Here is a 19,023-nt window from a genome sequence, read left to right as displayed (position 1 = left end):
TCCTCTATGCTGTATGCTCTGCCCAGGGAACAGCCCCTGGATGCTCTACAGTTTCTTTCTGAGACTCACAAGGTGTTAGCAATGCTCTTAGTTCACCTAATTGACAGATCCATTTAAGGTTCTCAAATAAATTTCAAACTTCTAAATCTTTCCTTTTCACTGTGTGCATAATCTACACATTTTCTTAGGAAAATGATCATCAAAATAAAATCATAAAAATGCTTTCCTAACCACGGCCTTTCTCAGGAGTTTTTGTGGATGTGGTCAAGAGCAATAACTCTAATTACCTGGAGTCCTCAGGACAGGGAATGAGCTCACACTCATGCCCTCAAACTGTGTCACAGCATTTTTGGAAAACTATTTTCATTTCTATTCAAGAGGAAGAACAAGTCCCCAAGTGTTCACCCTAATTGTAGAAAATAAACATAAACATGAAATTCACAAAAGAACATCTATAAATGGCTGCAAATATGTGAAACTATGTTCGACTTCCCAGGGAGTCAAAAAACACAAATTAGTACATGAATCATCTCTGGCCCATCACATTATGATTTTGTCTGAATAAGACTTTTCAGTGCTGGCAAATGCATGGTAAAATGGCTGCTCTGGCTCCTCTTTTTTGGCTGTTCTTAAAGGGTGTAAATAGCTCCACCCCATTTGGAAAGCACTTGGCAATGTCTACTAAGACCTTAATGTTTTTCATAGCTTCTGACCTGCTAAGAAATAGATACTTGTTCCCATTTTGCTGCTGTGCAAACAGACTTGTAGAGGTCAAGTATCTTGTACAAGGTTACATTGCTGGTAATCGACCTCACCAAGATTTGAAGTTGGTTGTGAGTCCAAAATCTAGGTCTCCCATTCTACCCATGTGACTTTACACACATGCCTGCTACGACTAGCTCCTCCTCCTCTCCAGAGAAGGGCAGCTGACCTTTGTTTCCCAGTTCAGAAATCCTGGTGTGAATTATCAGCTGGGGTTGAGGGTGGATAGACTTGTTTCAGCTTTACACATTGGACCCAAGAATGTACTTTCCTGAATAAACAGTTGTAGAAGTGAGTGACAGTTGTGGTTGAAATGGTTCCCCCAGAGCAGCGCCCCAGAGGAATTAATGACCTTTCTTGGGCTGCCCCAGGAACTTCATCCCAGGAAAAGGTGCTTACCTACTAACTTTTGAACTGTTTGGAAATTGGGGATTGTTTTTCCTCATTGAAATTGGTGAGAATTAGAAGAATATGCAAATGTGTTTTTGGTGTGGAAGAATGCTGGAGGAGTAAACTCTGTCTCTGTCTCTCTCTGTCTCCCCCCCTCCCCCGTGTGTGTGTGTGTGTGTGTGTGTGTGTGTGTGTATGTGTGTGTTTAACATGGTTAGAAATCAATGAAATTCAGCCAGGCACAGTGGCTTACACCTGTAATACCAGCACTTTGGGAGGCTGAGGCAGGAGGATCACTTGAGGTCAAGAGTTAAAGACCAGCTTGGCCAACATGGTGAAGCCCTGTCTCTACTAAAAATACAAAAATTTAGCCAGGTGTGGTGGCACACACCTGTGAGCCGAGACCGCACCACTGCACTCCAGCCGGGGCGAAAAAGTGAGATATCATCTCAAAAAAAAGGAAAAATAGAAATAATGAAATTCCATACTTCCCAAATTATTTTCCAATAATAGCATGGTGGAAAGATTAACAAAGGGGCTATGATATGATTGCTAGAAGTTAAGGAGGCATTTGGGGTCCTAGCTAAGCCCTCCTAGAGACCTGGGTGTTGCAAGGCACTAAATCTTAGATAAATATCTTAGACCTCATTAAAGTGAATGGGGCTATTATATGTAGGAATGTCTATAGAGAATGTGTGGAGAAAGCAGAAAGGTGTAAATATGAGAGATGGCAACTGTGATTAAGGAACAGATGGATCTCATTGATAATGAGGAAGAATAACAAAAGAAGTAGGAATGAGTGGTATGAAAAGAAGATCAATTTACAAGCCCAGATTTGTTGGCAGTAGTGCTTTCTGATGTTTGGGACTACACTCCCCTCCATAAATTCCAAAAAAGGATATGTCAGGGTCACTAAACTCAGCTGGATTTGCAAGACTTACCTTCTAGGGGTGGTTGGGTGTTAGTCCCTGAGATTCTTATCAAGGAGTGTCCTTTAGCTCTCTGAGCTAGGTGGAACCATCCCTCCTACCCACCAGGTGAGGAGCATGAGCTCAGGGCAGTTGTTGACCTGCCCAAGGCCAAACAATTAGTAGTGATGGAAACAGGACTAGGGTCCAGCTGTACTCTAGAGTGGTAAAGCCTCATCTTCCACCACTCAGGGAAGTACACAGCCAGTAGTGCTCCAGAGATGATGCACTTCTTTTTGTTATTCTTTTATTTTTTTGTTTATTAAAAAAAATATAGAGACAGGGTCTCCCTTTGTTGCCCAGGCTGGCCCCAAATGCCTGGGCTCAAGTGATCCTTCCACCTTGACCTCCTGAAGTGCTAGGATTATAGGCAGGAGCCACTGATCCCAGTCAAAATGATACACCTTGAAATACTTCTTTATCTAAAACGTAACACCTGACTTATAATAAGTGATTCACTTGTTGATTGTTGACAACATGAATATTTAAGCATCAATATTTAAAAACAGCCCCATAGGCACCTTTAATGTTCCAGGGCACTATATCACGCTCTTATAACTGTTCCTACACTGAATTCTTGTGCATCTGATATTATCATCTCTGTTTTATCCTTGAGGAAATTGAGACTTTGACAGTAAATTAGGGGCCCAGAGTCACCTCTCCAGAAGGTGATAGAGCCAGCATTTCAGCTGTGGGGGGTTCTGGTTCCACCAGGCTGCAATTTCCCTCCGCTGAAAATTGAGAGCCACATTGACGTGACAATGCATGAAAATGCCCTTTGGGCCAAGAGTCAAAAAAATTTTGTGTAGAAGTAAAAGATGAGTAACATCTCTTGGCATACATTCTCTTCAGTGGCATTTCTATCCCTTCCACTTAGGAGGCACTTTTAGTGCCTGATTTAGAATCAGAACATTAATAGCTCGGTCAATTTACAGTCTCAGGGGTGGTGTTAATTGCTATTTTAATCTTTCTTTGCTTTTCTTCACTCTGCAGCTCCATTTAACCTGTTTTTTCCAATCTCCAAATTTTTTTATGTTTTTCTTCTGACATTTTGAGGTGATACACTTGCTTCCTTAAATATCCTATGTGAGATGTTAACAGTTCTAGGTGGAAGTACATGGGCAATCCATTCACCCAGCTTCTCTGTATGTTTGAAAAAGTTTGTAATAAAAACGCAGGATAAATGAACTAAGGCCTGTTTCTTCAGCCATATTCAAAGTCCCTATAGTCTGACATCTGGAAACCCTGTGGTCTGCCTGGGTGATGTCCTCCACCTCAGGCCAAGGTTGCAGCAGGTCCTCATTCTGTTGTCCATGAAGAAGCTTTTCATGGGGGGGTCTGGGTAGCAAAATACCCTCACCTTGTCCTCACTCTCTGGAATCTCTCGTACAACCCAAATTGGGGATTGCTTGTGTGTCCCCCTTCCACCTGTCACTCTTTCCTTGCTCCTCCCCACATGATGCTGTGGGAACCCAGACCCCAGCACCTCCCAGATGAGGGCAGCAGTGGAGTGCTAGCTGGGGATGGAGGACCAGGGTGATGGGGAGAGGAGGAAAGACAGGGAGGGGGCACTTGGCTCCTGGGATCCAAAGGGATTCCAGAGAAAAAAGTGAGGGAGGGAAGCCCCAGTCCCAGAGATCAAGGAGGACAAGATCCCAAGCTGGGCCGGGGGTCCCAGGACCCTAGATTAGGGTGTAGCACCCCCATGCTGCTTGTGGATGAAGCTGCCCTTGCAGATCCACTCAGTGGATGAAGCTTTAATGACATGGTGGGGGCCTGGGTGTTAAATCTATATACCATATGTAATAATGGTGGGCATCTGTTGCCTTAGCCTCTTGCCTCGCTCATACTCCTGACCAGCCCCACATCTTCGTGCATATGTGGGTGTAACTGCATTGGATATACAGATGCACCTGGACTTAAAATGGGCTTACATCCAGATCAACCCATCGTAAATTAAAAAAAACATTAAGGACCATCACAGGTTAGGGACCATCTGTAGTTTTTACTTATTAATTGTTATTGATTTAAACTGTGTTCCAGGTGGGACGCATAGAGGAGAGGTACCATGAGGGGTAAGAGGATAGTGTATGAGCTGAAAACCCTTTGCTTTCTACTTTAAAATATAAGCTTTTTTTGTTATAAAATGCTTGTTAGGGGGAGTGAGACACTGGTGCTGAAGCTTTGGGAGTGGAAAATGGGTCATTTTCACAAAGGTGTTCCCAGCCAAAGGTGCAAGGGAGAGTTGATTCAGGAAGGGGCTGGGATAGGGAGAGTCTGGAGTCTGGGACAGCCCTTTAATAAGCAGTTCCTTGGACCTTGCATGGAAAGAGAGGAGAGGAACTTGTGTGGAGAGACAGAAGCCCAAGGTTTGAGGGATGGAGAAAATGCTACTGACAGGCCACCCCTTGTCCCTCCAGGGGGCAGTGTGTCTAGGGGGGGCCTGGAACTGGGGTTTTGCCCATGGTCTGCATAGCCTTGAATCCCAGCTGGGTCATGGTTTGTCTGTGTCCCTATGCCCCAGGGCCGCCTTCAGGGAGAATAGGGATAATGATAGTGATAATGATAAATGGGAACAGACATTGCTTTGAGAAGCACTGAATTAACATCTTTGTCTGAATGGACTGCTCATTGGTACTTCTGATCAGCCCCACATCAGTTTTTAAATCAGGATTTGTCTGAGGCTGAAATGAAATATCAGCATCATAGAATGAATCTCCAGGATATGAAAAGAAATGAAAAATATTACCAAAATAATTTGCAGTATTATCACAACTTTATTAAGATGTTTAGTAGCTAAATACTTTAAACAGTTATCTTAACAAGTGGATATTTTCTTATAGTAGTGTGTGTGTGTGTGCGTGTGTGTGTGTGTGTGTGTGTGTGACGGAGTTTCGCTCTTTCAACCAGGCTGAACTGAAGTGGCACGATCGCAGCTCACTTCAACCTCTGCCCCCAGGTTCAAGCAATTCTCTCTCCTGCCTTAGCTTCCCTAGTAGCTGGGACTATAGGCACATGCCACCATAGCTGGCTAATTTTTGTATTTATTTGTGTGTGTGTGTGTGTGTGTGTGTGTGTGTGTGTGTGTGTGTTTGAGATGGAATTTCGCTCTTGTTGCCCAGGCTGGAGTACAATGGCGCTATCTCAGCTCACTGCAACCTCCATCTAAGGTTCAAGCGATTCTCCTGCCTTAGCCTCCTGAGTAGCTGGGATTACAGGCATGTACCAGCAAACCCAGCTAATTTTTTTTAATTATTTATTTTTAGTAGAGATGGGGTTTCTCCATGTTGGTCAGGCTGGTCCCAAACTCCTGACCTCAGGTGATCTACCTGCCTTGGCCTCCCAAAGTGCTGGGATTACAGGCATGAGCCACTGTGCCTGGCGCTTAAAAATTTTTTTATAGGAAATGACTAAATGATATAATCAGGGAGAAGCCAGAAATGCATAAACACAAGTAATTAGTACATCAACATCAGTATTTAGTGAAGGTTTTGAATTTACATGGTTATCGATTCCCTTTGCAAAAACTTAGCCTATCACTTTAAAGTAATTGCCAATTTATGTGAGTTCTTGATCAAATAGCTATCAATAGGATGATGTGTATATGTATGCATGTATATGTATGTATGTATGTACACACACATACTTTAACTTTATAAATAAGTTAAAATTTATATGTAGGATATATATATAAGCAATTTAGTATATAAATATGAATTACATTTAAAATTTTAATTTTAGAATAATTTCAGTCACAGAAAAGATACAAAAGTAGCACAAATAATTCCCATGTGCTTTCACCTAGATTTGCCTTCTATCTTTCTGTAACTTTTTTTTTTTTTTTGAGACAAAGTCTGGCTGTGATGCCCAGGCTGGAGTGCAGTGGCATGATCTCGGCTCACAGCAACCTCCACCTCCCAGATTCAAGTGATTCTCCTGCCTCAGCCTCCCAGTACCTGGGATTACAAAAATTAGCCTGCCACTGTGCCTGGCTAATTTTTGTATTTTTAGTAGACACAGGGTTTTACCATGTTGGCCAGGTTGGTCTCAAACTCCTGACTTCAAGTGATCTGCCTGCCTCAGCCTCTCAAAGTTCTGGGATTATAGGCATGAGCCACGATGCTAGGCTCTGTAGCTTTTTTCTGAGCCATTTACAAGTAAGCTGCAGGTTTAATGTCCCTTTACTTAAGGGGGCATAATTTGCTAGATTGCATCTCTGATACTATAGAGTATATTTGTGAATCTAAATAAGATGAAGGGACAAGATATGTTCTAAAAACAAGGACATTTGCCAAAGTGTGATACTGACATCAGGAAATTAACATAGAGACAGTACAATTGTCTTATCTATGGAACTTACTCAGATTTTGCCATTTGTCTTACTGATTCATGGCTTTTGTAGCAAAGGAAAACATTTTTGTTTATTTGCTTTAGGATGAGTCCAAGAGCACATCTTACACTTAGTTGTCTCTGTTTTTTTTGAGGCCGAGTCTCATTCTTGCCTAGGCTTGAGTGCAGTGGTGGGATCTTAGCTCACTGCAACCTCTGCCTCTTGGGTTCTAGCCAGTCTCCTGCCTCAGCCTACCAAGTAGCTGGGACTAACAGGCGCATACTGCCATGCCTGGCTAATTTTTTGTATTTTAGTAGAGATGGAGTTTCACCATGTTGCCCAGGCTGGTCTCAAACCCTTGAGCTCAGGCAATCCACCCACCTTGGCCTCCCAAAGTGCTAGGATTACCGGCATGAGCCACTGCCCCTGGCCGTTCTTGACTCTTACAAGCCATTTATTTTACAGAAGGACTTTGACTTTTCTTTTTTCTTTTTTCCCCCTGGTGTTTCCTCATGTGTAGCTTTAGGTTGTACATTTGGGGCAGGAAAGATACGATGTTCTTTTTTTTTAACTTAAAAATTTTTTTTAACTAAAAGAGTTGACAATTTTATTTTCACATTTCCCAATACAAATGAAAACTGCATCTTTTTTGCCCCACCTCTCCCCTCCAAAACTATTCTCTTTGATAGGACAGGGGAGCAAGTCTTCCTTATGCTGTTTGGAAAACCCAGTATTACAGCAGCATGATCTCCTGGTGAAGCAGAACAGGTAATATAAAACTGATATAATGAGGCCTCCCCTCTATCCTTATCTGTCTGGTCGAGTCCTTCCCGGCTGAGTGGGCACTATCATGGGACAGGCAGGAGGTGTCATCATTGGGGTCCCAGGCATCATTGGCACGTGGCCTCCCATGGGCAGCCTCATTCCCCCACAGGGGCTGATGGCATCATACCAGGGCAAGAAGGACCTGGAAGACTGGGGGGAGGTGGTATCATCACCCCTGCAGGAGGAGGAGCAGAGAATGGAGTAGGAGGTATCTTTCCTTGTTGAAATGCAGCCGTTGTTTTATCAATTGGGCTCTGAGCCTGCTCTTCCATCCATTTCTGATAGTCGACTTTCACATTCTCTTTGTGTTTCCTACCACTGCAGTGCCTTGTTCTCACAGAGGGAGAGTTATGGGTGAGGTTTGTATCACCAGTAGTCACAATAAAACGGGCATGTTGCTCTGCAGGCCATTGGCCACTCCGTTCTGATTGGGTAAAGGTTTGATGAGAAATCAAACCTTTACCCAATGGTTTTAGTGGCCATTGATGATTCTTGCCAGAAACAATTCTCACTGTGGCAGTTGCCAAGTTGATGATCAGTTTTTAAAAATTGACAGTGTACGGCAGGAGCAATAATTTCTTCAGTTGCTAGATTGTTTCTGTGACACTATAGAGCATATTTGTGAATACTAAATAAGGTGAAGCTTTGAGATATCTTGGGGTCTCTCGTTTTTTAAAAAATAATGGTTTTTATTTTCTCTGAAGCTTTTGTAGTCTTTATTATGTCTGGATCAAAGATGATTTATCAAGAAACTACACTGCAAGATTTTGGAGTTTTTTTCTTATGAAATGTTGAGATGGCAAAGTTGACATTCTGCTCAGCATTTTTCATAGGATGTGAGTAACTTCCTAATTAGGTTTTTGTCTTGATGACTCCTGTGGAGTTTTTCAGTCTGGATTTTGTTAAATGCAGCCTCACAATGTCTTTTAACATGTTTCTCTGTCCCCTGAAGTTCTTGAAAATTACTGGATTTAGATTTTTGGTCAAGTTTCAGAGTGTTTTTTCTTCTCCCCCTCCCCCAGTCCCTTTCTCCTTTTTAACTTATTTTTGCAAGACTGCTTCATATAATAGATGTTGTTTTCCATCAGAGACACTGATTGTCTCTCTGTGATGTCAGCAGCTACTAATTATCAGCACCCACATCCTTTACCTCATTAGCAGTTTCAAAACGATGATAATCTATTTGTATAATTCCCTTGTCTGTCAGCTATAATATTTTTAAAAAGAGAAACTACCCCTCACCAACTATTTAGATACCTCAGATCAGAGGTCAGCAGACTAAAGTCTACAGGCTAAGGCCAGTTTGCCACTTAGTTTTATAAATAAAGTTTTATTGGAACACAGCCATATTCATGCATTTGCATATTGTTTAGGGCAGGTTTGGGGCATTACAAGATACCCAGTTAATTAGCTGTGATTGAAGCCATATATGGCCCACAGAGCTGGAAAGATTGATTATCAGGCCCTTTGTAGTAAAAATTTGCCAACCCTTGTTTTAAATCATATGGGGAAAGCAATTTAAATGCCTGATTCTTTCCCTTTATATACCAGTTTCTTCCTGGTTTCATGGCACCCTGTAAAGGTGACCATGAATAAAATGTTATTATGAAATAGATTTAAGCCTACTTAATGTCTTTCAATCCATTTGGAATTATTATCCTTATTGATACTCAAACTATCCCATCTTTAGCCAGCTGGAGCCTCTTCAGGTTGGCTCCTGAGTCCGTGTGACACAATCCTGGTGGTCTTGGATGCTTTTCTGCTTACTGGTCTGGCAGGATAGTCCAGGCCTACCTTGTACATTTCTTGTCCTAGACCAGGAGCTAGCCATTTATAGAAGGAGTTCTGACTTCCTCTAGTGGAAAATGTTACTTAGAGAGCACTGTCTGAACACTAGGGCTGCGTCTATAGCTACTAAAGGTGATTGTGTTTAATGTTATGAATGCACTCAGCAGTTCTATAGAGACTAGAAGTAGGATATAAGATGCCTATTGTAATTTTAAAACAATAAACATCTATTTACTCTAAAAGGATATACCATTCTCTCTCTCTCTCTCTCTCTCTCTCTCTCTCTCTCTGTCTCTCCCTCTCTCTCTCTCTCATTCTTTCTCTCTCTTTGAGATGGAGTCTTGCTCTGTTGCCGAGGCTGGAGTGCAGTGGCGCTATCTTGGCTCACTGCAACCTCTACCTCCCAAGTTCAAGCAATTCTCCCACCTCTGCCTCCCAAGTAGCTGGGATTACAGGTGCGTGCCACCATGCCCAGCTAATTTTTATAGTTTTAGTAGAGACGAAGTTTCACCATGTTGGCCAGGCTGATCTCAAACTCCTGACGTCAGGTGGTCTGCCCACCTTGGCCTCCCAAAGTGCAGGGATTACAGGTGTAAGCCACTGTGCCCAGCCTATTCTCTTTTTTTTTAAATGTACTCTTAATACTGTTAATTCTGTTCATCAACCCCCTACTTAATAATTTTATAATTCTACATGATAATTGCTTTCTAAATAAAATTAATGTTTTCCATGCTTATATTTTACTCTTTCAACAACAAAAAAGCATATATAGTTCTACCAACTGATACATTTCAACAGATAAGGATCACAAGGAGATTTTTCACCCAAGTTCCACGTGGAATGTTTACCTGTTTTTGAAAGGGCATGCTCAGATAATGACAGCAGATTGGAACAACGTGCTCTATTTCCTTAGTTCTCACATGACTACATTGATGAGGTGTGTTGGTCATCTGTGTGATCACATCCTCATCGATCAGGCAGAAGTTTAGTCCTTCTGAAGACTCTGGATAACAGATGTCCATTGACTAGTGAGGCTGAAGCTATATTTTGGTATATTTCTGGGATCTGCCTCATAGTTGCGAAGATTAAATAAGGTTGTATATAAGCATGTAGAACAGTGCCTGGCACACATAGTAAGGGCTTTGTTAAGATAAACTAATTGGCCGGGCATGGAGGCCGGGCATCCCAGCACTTTGGAAGGCTGAGGCGGGTGAATCACGAGGTCAGGAGTTCGAGACCAACCTGACCAAGATGGTGAAATCTGGGTGTGGTGGCAGGCACCTGTAATCCCAGCTACTTGGGAGGCTGAGGCAGAGAATTACTTGAACCCGGGAGGCGGAGGTTGCAGTGAGCCAAGATCACAACATTGCACTCCAACCTTGGTGACAGAGTGAGACTCTGTCTTAAAAAAAAAAAAAAAAGATAAACTCATTATCTGTCTTGGTGGTCCTGGGTTTCAGGATCTTGCTAGCCTCTATAAAATTTAATCTGTACACTGCCCTATTTCTGGGACACTTACTTACGTTTAATTTTGGATTGCTAGTTTTCTAGAATCCATATTCTTAAGGATCCTGGCTGTCATAGTTCCCTTTTGATGATCATTGTCCCTAGCGCCATTCTTTGCACACACAATCTGCCTTCTTTCTGCCAGTGTGAATATCTGTTATTGTTTATTTACATTTCCCTTTTTTTTAATGCACAGTATGTAATAAAATAAACAGCAAAAAACTGTCTTCCTCTTAGACATTTTAGGTTAACAAGGAAGTCATTGTTCACTTCAGTATCTTTCCATGTGTAATTTTGGGTAAGTTGATCGTTGGTGGTTGTTCATTTTTATTTTGCTTTTTATGGAAGTTTTCTCAATTCATCCCAGAATTGAGGCTGTACATCCTTTAAAAACAGGTAAAGCAGAGCTCTGTGCTGGAGTTAGAACATGGAATCTGGCTCTCTGGTTTGTGTCTAAGGACTTTCCTTCATCTGTGGTACTCAGAGTGTGTGAGCAGTTGTGGAGGCCATATCGTTTTATAGGCCTGTGCCAAGGAAAATACTTGAGAATTACATTAGCAACTCCAAGGTATTTTGGCTGCTCCGAGAGGACACATGATAGTTTTTCAGTTATATGAACAAGAGCTTTTGTTTTATACTGAAGTTTCTTATAGGCTCTGAGAACAATAGTGCCTCTTTCAGCACTTGCTAGAGTAACATCCTTGGGATGTGAATAGGTAGAATGCGCTGGGCTTCATTTTTGCAGGACTTCTCAGGCCTTTAACATGCCAGTGAATCTCATAGAAGGGAATGTGTTTTGCAGGATTCCTTGGGCTTATTTGACCAAGGCTTTCCTTGTGTTTGGAATACTACCCCTCCACCTACTCCCCGGCACCCCATGCGTAAGCCTCACCTCATACTTCCCTGCCTCCCAGCCTTAGATGTGGTTCCCTGCTGTAAGTTCTCAGCTGTCTGTACTTGAGCACATTTCACTGTTGGTAAATATGTGGCCTAACAATGATCTGATCCTCTGGCTCCTGAACTCCCTGAAGAAGGCAGGTAGTCGGTCTGTTTTGTTCCTTCCCTCCTGCATTCTCAGCACCAGCCATAAACAAGGCCATCAGACAAGTATTTGTTGGGTGAGTGAAGCACTGGAGAACTTTTTTCTCCAAGTAGCATCTCATGGGACTTGTGCTCCACAGAACTCCCTCTGAGAACCGTAGATCAGTATATGGAACTGCTCTGCTCTTGGTACTTCATTTTCAAGTACAAATAACTAGAATTTCTTAGCTCTTCATAATTCTAGTTAATTTACTTAATGTTTTCAGCTAACAGGGAACTGTTAACTAATTTAAAGATGAGGCTTAGCACTTGAAATAGCTTGTCTTAGTGGCACACTGAGAATCAGCCAGGATTAGAACATTAACTTCCTGACACCTGTCCTAGGGCCAGTTACCCACCAGGCCCGTCTATACCCCACTCTAACGTTGTTAGTTACACAAATGGGAACCAGTGTTTCAGACTGTTGGGGGAGGGGGAAATGAGATGCCCCTTTGTACACTAATTAATGCAGGCAGAACAAAAGGCCCAGCTTGGTTTTCGAGTTCAAGTTTGGCTCATATGTGGTCCTCAGTGAAGATTATATCTTGAATAAATTTAAAACAAATGTTAAAGAAGTCATAATGAGGTAAAAATGGAGTTCAGGATCCTGGTCTTTAAAGACCCAGGACAAACAGACTTCTCTTTAAAGCTGACGTTCGCCTCCCCTCCTCCACTTCCCCAGTCCCTCTTTGGAACCTCTGTGTTCCGTCTTCATGACTATTGTTCATTTTTACTTCAGTGAGCCAAGTGGGTAGGTATGTACGTCTATGGTCTCATGTCGGTGAGCACAAGCCTCGTTCACCAAGCTCTGCTGAACTAGGAAAATAGTACATTGAGAAGTCTGGTCAAACCCACTAAGTCAAAGGGATTTGCACATTTGGCAAAATGCCCTCCTCCTCAGGAATGACCACCGCAGCCTGCTGCCCCAGCCCAGCCTCAGCTTCCTTTTCCTCCAGGGTGCTCAAGGCAAGTATTTGGGGAGGGAACACACAGAATCCCCCTGTGTTCTTCTCCCCCAGGCTGGGTTCCCAGTACATTCTTGACCAGGGCAGACCAGATGTGGGGAGCTCTGGGGCCCAGTGCGTTTATGCACTAAATGGGACTCTGTATGTATATGGCAAATTAAGCCTGCAGGCAGTCTTTACGAGCACAGTAACCATTTTACAGATGTAAAGAAGCTCAAAAGTCCTGTGTATGTTTGTAGTCTCATTCCCTGTAAAGTTTCCATGAACACATTTCAAGGGCTCTGTACACAGAAATTGAGTTCCTCGGCTCTCACCGGCTTTACCTCCTCACTGTATCAAAGTCCGCATCTTATTATCCTGTGTGTGTATGTGTAGGCTCATGCGTGCACACATGTGCATGACAAGTGAGTTCTCAACTTGGGGCAGCATTGTGGCCCAGGAGACATTTGGCAATGCCTGGAGAAACTTTTGGTTGTTAGACTTGGGTGGGGCTGGGGACACATTCTACTAGCATCTAGAGGGTAGAGGTCAGGGACGTTGCTAACCATTTTACAATGCATAGGATGGTTCCTCACAACAAAGAATTATCTGGCCCCATATGTCCATAGCTGAGGCTGAGAATCCCTGGTGTACGTATACACGTTATGTATACACATAAATAAAAACATATTCAGTATAGATTTATTTACTAGAAGAGGTCTTATAGATGCCATTGGAATTTTAGTTATAGTTGAGGAAACTGAGGCTAAGAGAGGTGAACAGAGTTTCTGCTGTCACAAATCTCTTGAGAAGCAGAGCAGGCCCGGACCCTGGGTTTCTGGCTTCTCTGAACAATACTTTTTGCAGTGACGATAGTTCTTTCCGAACTGCTGCTATATTGAGAACACTCGTTCTTTGGGTCTTCTCTGTGTCTCGGAGAAGTATTGCTTGCATTACTTTGTTTAGTCCTCAGAATGACCCTGCAAGTAGGAACTGGTTATTCATCCTCTACTCAGGAGGAAATCAAGGCCCAGAGAGGTCAAGATCCTTGCTTGAGGCCACTCAGCAAGTCCGGGGCAAGGACTGGCTTGGAAACCAGATTCACCCAGCCTCCCCCAGGGCCACGTTGACAGCTTGTGTAAACCTGAGGGATGAGGCAGGGAAGATGCTGAACTGGGGACTCTTGGGGTTTCTTCCAATAGTTGCATTCTGAAGCTCTAGTTTAGAAATGGTTAATAAAGCCTAAACCTTGTCCCTAAGAGGCCCTGAGCTCTAGAACCCCTGGGATTTTCAGGCTTGCAGCCCTTGCTTAGGAGGCCTCTGGGTGAACAGCAGGAATGATGATGGCCAATCTACCTGCATAGACTAGGGGAGCTGAGTGGGGCAGGACGGAGGGGCCCTGACTAGCTCTCCTGCCTTCTCCTCCCCTCCTTTCCCTCCTTCCCTCTTTAGGGGAGGTCTTGGGGTTGGTGGGAAGTGAGGGGCAATTAGTGGTAATTGCTCATCATTTGTGCAGATGGGGCATGGCTTTTAGAGGTGCCTTCTGGGATGGAGAGAGCCTGGGAACTCAGAATGCTGCTACATGGCAGACAGAGGAAAGCAGGCATTTCCAGGGAAGGAGGAAGGTGAGGAATTGCTCCTGGGAAGGTCAGCTTTACCTGTTCCCAGCTGTAGCATTGGCTGAGTGGGCAGAAGTCAGGGCAGGGCTAGGAGAGCTGGTGGCAAGTGGGGTGCATGGCTCTCAACATCCACCCCAGTCTACTCCAGGGCTCCTGAAGCCAAACCCAAACAACAGACTGGTGAATGACTTCATTTAGCTTCCTGTCCCCACCAGCATGGTGCTTTAGAACAGAGGAGACCCAGTCCCCTCTGGGAGCCCTCTCTCCTCTCTCCTTTTGGGTCTGGTGTCCAGGAGACCATGCTCATGACTCCGTGTGAAGCTGAAGCCTGTCCAGAACTCTGAGGCCCAAACCTCTGTGGGCTGTTTTCGTGCTTATTCAATATATTTTATCTTGGGGTGACATGAGCCTGTTTAAAAATAATGCCTGCCCAAACTTTTGTCTGAGAGAGGTTTGGGAGCAGAAAGAAAGCTCACATTCAGTTCTAAACAAAATCATTGTGTTTCGATTGCCAAAATCACTACAGCTCAGGCTAAGTTAGTTTTGGGGGTGTGGTAAGGTTTCTTATCTCTTTTGGAAAAAAATCCCAGGGTTTTCTGTCATGGATATATCTTTCATCTACATGTCCTGCTTTAAGAAAATGTTATTTTGCCTCTGTAAGTGGATAATTGAGCAGAACAGCATGCTAATTTCTTTCTCAGTCAGGCCTTGAGTGAAGGCGGGTCCTTTGGAAATGGTCCAGGCCCTGTGGCCACAGCTCACCTACCAAAAGGCCTCCTGGTACCGCCACAAGGGACCCAGCCATACTTTCTGTCTGTCCTCAGAAGGTTTGCTCCACCCTGACATAGATCTCTGTTACTGAGGAATGTGTCTTTAAATCTACCTGCATTTCCATCTCTGATAACGAATTGTCTTAACCCCAGGCAAATTGCTGTCTCAGAGTTGACAGGGAGGATGTTGAAGCATAATCCAGCTTTGTGGTAGAGGAGGGCTTCACAGTGCCCTGAAAGGTGGGGTTCAGCCTTGGATTAATACATAGCAGTAGGCTCCAGCTTCAGGGAAAGGGAGTCCTGGACCGAGAGAGACTGGCGTTCGTGACCGGAAACGCTTCCTGGTGTTCCTGCAGTGTCTGCGGCTTCTTCCAGCTTTTAGGCCTTTCCTAGGGTTTATGGGCCGCCCTCCTGCTTTCTCCTCCTGATGGTGCCCTGCCTCTCCAGGCCCCCTGGGCAGACCCTTCACCTCGGGAGCCTGCTCTCCTGCTCAGCCTGCAGCCTCTGTAGGTTTAGCCGTCTGCTGGTTGCTCTGGGTTACTCAGGGACCAGTTGTGCAGGCACTGTCCTCTTCTGGCTTTTCTTCTAACCTTACTCTGTGGTGGTTGTCTGCATGCCGGGTGAAGACTTCTGCAGAAAGGACCAGGAAGGGCACACGGTGGCTGCCTGCACTTGGGAAGATCTGAGGGAATGTCAAGGGAAACAGGTTGGCAGTTCCTGGTGCCTTCCAGACCAGTGCCTGCCCTCTCCTCTGCTGGTAGTACAGGCCCTTTGAGCTATTGGAGTTGGGAGGAGCCCTGAAGAAATTCAAGATCGCATTCAGGCTTCCTTGACTCAAGGCCTGTGGGAAGACTTGTGCCCTAGGATGCTTAGGGCGAAGTGCAACACCTGGCCTTCTCCGAGTCCCTCTCATAGCAGGCCTGACCTGACATCCTGCTGGCCCTGCCAGCTTCCTTTTACCCCTCACAAAGTCCATCCTTGCTTTCTTTCTCCTATGCTAAGGGGTTCCAGCTTCCTCCCCAAGCGTCTCTGTTGCTTTCCCCTTTGTCTGGCTCCCTCCTTTCCCCGGGATCCCTGACCCACAGCCACTGGCTCTGTAGATTTCACAGGCACCTGGGACACTGTCACATAGGGGCGGAGTTCACGCCATGTTTCATCTCCAGCCAACGCTTTTCTTCCTCTACCTAAAGGCTTTTTTCCTTTCAAAAATTTTAAATTAGCATGCAGAAAGAATGAGTCTTTGGGTATTCAGTTGACAAGTTTTAACACATATACCGATTCATATAACCACCACTATAGTTCCAATTTCCTAAAATCTCCTGTGCCACCCTTTTGTAGTCATGCCCCCTTCCCCCGGCAGCTACTGCCCTGTTCTCTAACACTTGACCCAAAGATTCGCTGGCCACAGCATGTGCATCTTCTGAGAAATGTCCTTGGTACCTTCTGATGTAGGATAAAGACATGCAAATCACCTCCACTCTCCCAAAGCCTTCCATCTTCCTTGGGATCACAGGCTTGCGTCACCATGCCCAGATAACCATTTTTGTGTTTTTTGTAGAGATGAGGTTTCACCATGTTGGCCAGGTCTTGAACTCCCGAACTCAGGTAATCAGCCCACCTCAGCCTTCCAAAATGCTGGGATTGCCGGTCTGAGTCACCACATCTGGTCTTATTTTTTGAAGTCTTGATATGCCTTTTTAAAAAAGAAGCAGCAGGCAGGGTACAGGGGTTTACAGTTCCAGCACTTTCGGAGGCCAAGGTGGGAGGCTCCTTGCTTGAGCCCAGGTGTTCCAGACCAGAATGAGCAACATGGTGAAACCCATTTCTACAAAAAATACAAAAATTAGTCGGGTGTGGTGGCAAGCCCTGTGGTCCCAGATATTCAGGAGGCTGAGGTGGGAGGCTCACTTAAACTTAGGAAGCAGAGGTTGCAGTGGGTCTAGATGCAGCAATGAGCCTAGATGCGCCACTGCACTCCAGATGGGGGTACAGAGCAGGACTCTATCTCAAAAAGAAAAAAAAAACGAAGCAGCTTACTTTTGTTCCAGAAGATCATTTGCAAACGTCAGTGAGAACCCCCACATCATTCCTGTTTAATCAGCATAAAACAGGGATGGCTGCTGCGGTCTGTCCGTGTGGAGGAATGAGGACCACAGTCCATCGGCCCACAGGTATATGTGTGTCCTTAGTGGGCTGGCTTCTGGGACTACACCAGCTTCCATAGAGCTAAGGATTTACCATACGCCTTGCCCTCAGAAAAATCAGCTTCCCTTGCCCAAGTCGCCCTGATTACTATTACAGCTTCAACGCATGCCCCAGATTGTTCTCATTTAATGAAGTCTTGACTCTTGAGTCTCCAGGATAACTTGCAGTTGCCCAATTTCCTGGTGAATTTTCAAGTTTTCTAGTGGCTTGAATGCATGAGTGAATTCAGGATATTTTTTAAGGTAAATAAAGTCTATGAAGTGTGATTTACTTTTTTGATTTTTGGCACCAGAACTTGAACTGATGGGCTAGAGGGGCACAGAAGTCAGTCTGAAGGCTGCAGTTATCTTTGCAGCAGGGAGAAGCTGGGCTCTGAGCTGTGAGCAAGGGGGGTGCACTGGGGCAGATAGGGCTGCCTCACTGAACTGGGAGCTCTCCTGCCTGCCTGGGGCTTGTTTTCCCTGCCTCCTGGGAGGGGGATGGCTGCCTCAGAGGAAGGGAAGGATTGCTGTTGGCAGAGGATGAACTCATTGCTGTGGTGTTGGTCATTGGTCTGGGGAGCCAGGTTAACATGTGAAGCACGAGGAGCACAGAAGTCCCTGTTTCTGTCTTTGTGCAGATTTGGTCCCGGGTGAAAGGATGAGAGTGCCTTTCCACACTGGCCTGCGGGTTTGTGGTGATTAACTTGTGGTGGGGCCTGCACTCTAGGGGCATCCACTTGGCCAGGTTGGTACCAGGACTGGAAGCAGGGCTGGGCATAGCTGGGTCTTTCGAGGGAGAACTCAGAGGCTCCTAGTGATGAGCCAGAGCTGGAGGGGGAGCCAGGGGAATAGTCCCACATGGGAAACAGAGGCTGAGGGTCTAGCGAGCAGGCCCAGCAAGGCAAACCAGATGCTGGGCCACAGGCCTGGTGGTCTGCCCTCAAAGAAGCGGTTTGAAGAGCAAAGCCCTGAAGTTCCAGAGAAAGTTGAGTTTTTGTTTGTTTGTTTTTTTTAAATGAGAATGCACACGCCTAGCTGGGTGTGGTGGTGCACACCTATAGTCCTGGAGGCTGAGGCAGGAGGGCCGCTTGAGCCCAGGAGTTTGAGGCTGCAGTGAGCTATGATTATGCCACTGCACCCCGCCCTGAGCAACAGAGCAAGACTCTGTCTCAAAAAAAAAAAAAAAAGGAAGAAGGCAAGAGAAAGGGCCAGGCGCAGTGGCTCACGCCTATAATCCCAGCACTTTGGGAGGCCGAGGCGGGTGGATCACAAGGTCAAGAGATCGAGACCATCCTGGTCAACATGGTGAAACCCTGTCTCTACTAAAAATACAAAAATTAGCTGGGCACGGTGGCGCACGCCTGTAGTCTCAGCTACTCGGGAGGCTGAGGCAGGAGAATTGCCTGAACCCAGGCGGCGGAGGTTGCGGTGAGCCGAGATCGCGCCATTGCACTCCAGCCTGGGTAACAAGAGCGAAACTGTCTCAAAAAAAAGAAACAGAAAGTACGCGTGCCTGACTTCTGTGCCCAAGTCTGGACATGGGGCACTGAAACATGTATTTATTAAAAGCACCCTTTTAGAAGCCGGTACACAGGTAGGGCTGCCGCAGTGGGAGCCCAGGCTGCTCTGTGCATCTAGGCAGAAACCAGCCTTGCTGAAAGGTCAGGCACTACTTTATCCAAGTCAGGCCACCCCTTATTAAACACCAGTTTCATTCAAACAGTGCTTCTCAAATTTTCTTGGTCTCTGAAGACGTATCTTCTCAATTTTTAGCCAAACAGAATGATTTGAGTCCATCCTGGGTCAAACTTCTGACATTCTTTAGTCCTCATGGAAGACATGCTTGTTCTCCTTT

The 19,023-nt window shown here is 45.0% G+C and overlaps 1 protein-coding gene and 1 pseudogene across 2 annotated transcripts in view; one reads left to right on the top strand and one right to left on the bottom strand.

The window, feature by feature from the left end:
• TCF7L1 (transcription factor 7 like 1) overlaps positions 1 to 19,023 on the top strand; it is a 179,371-nt gene that overhangs the window by 10,162 nt on the left and 150,186 nt on the right. The gene's annotated exons all lie outside the window — the stretch shown is intronic.
• Positions 7,131 to 7,686, bottom strand: LOC118147443 (U1 small nuclear ribonucleoprotein C pseudogene; annotated as a pseudogene).

This window comes from Callithrix jacchus, chromosome 14, assembly GCF_049354715.1.
Source record: "Callithrix jacchus isolate 240 chromosome 14, calJac240_pri, whole genome shotgun sequence".
In the NCBI taxonomy this organism is placed as follows: domain Eukaryota; kingdom Metazoa; phylum Chordata; class Mammalia; order Primates; family Cebidae; genus Callithrix; species Callithrix jacchus.
The sequence above is the reverse complement of the archived record's forward strand: the minus strand, read 5'-3'. Positions and strand labels throughout refer to the sequence as shown.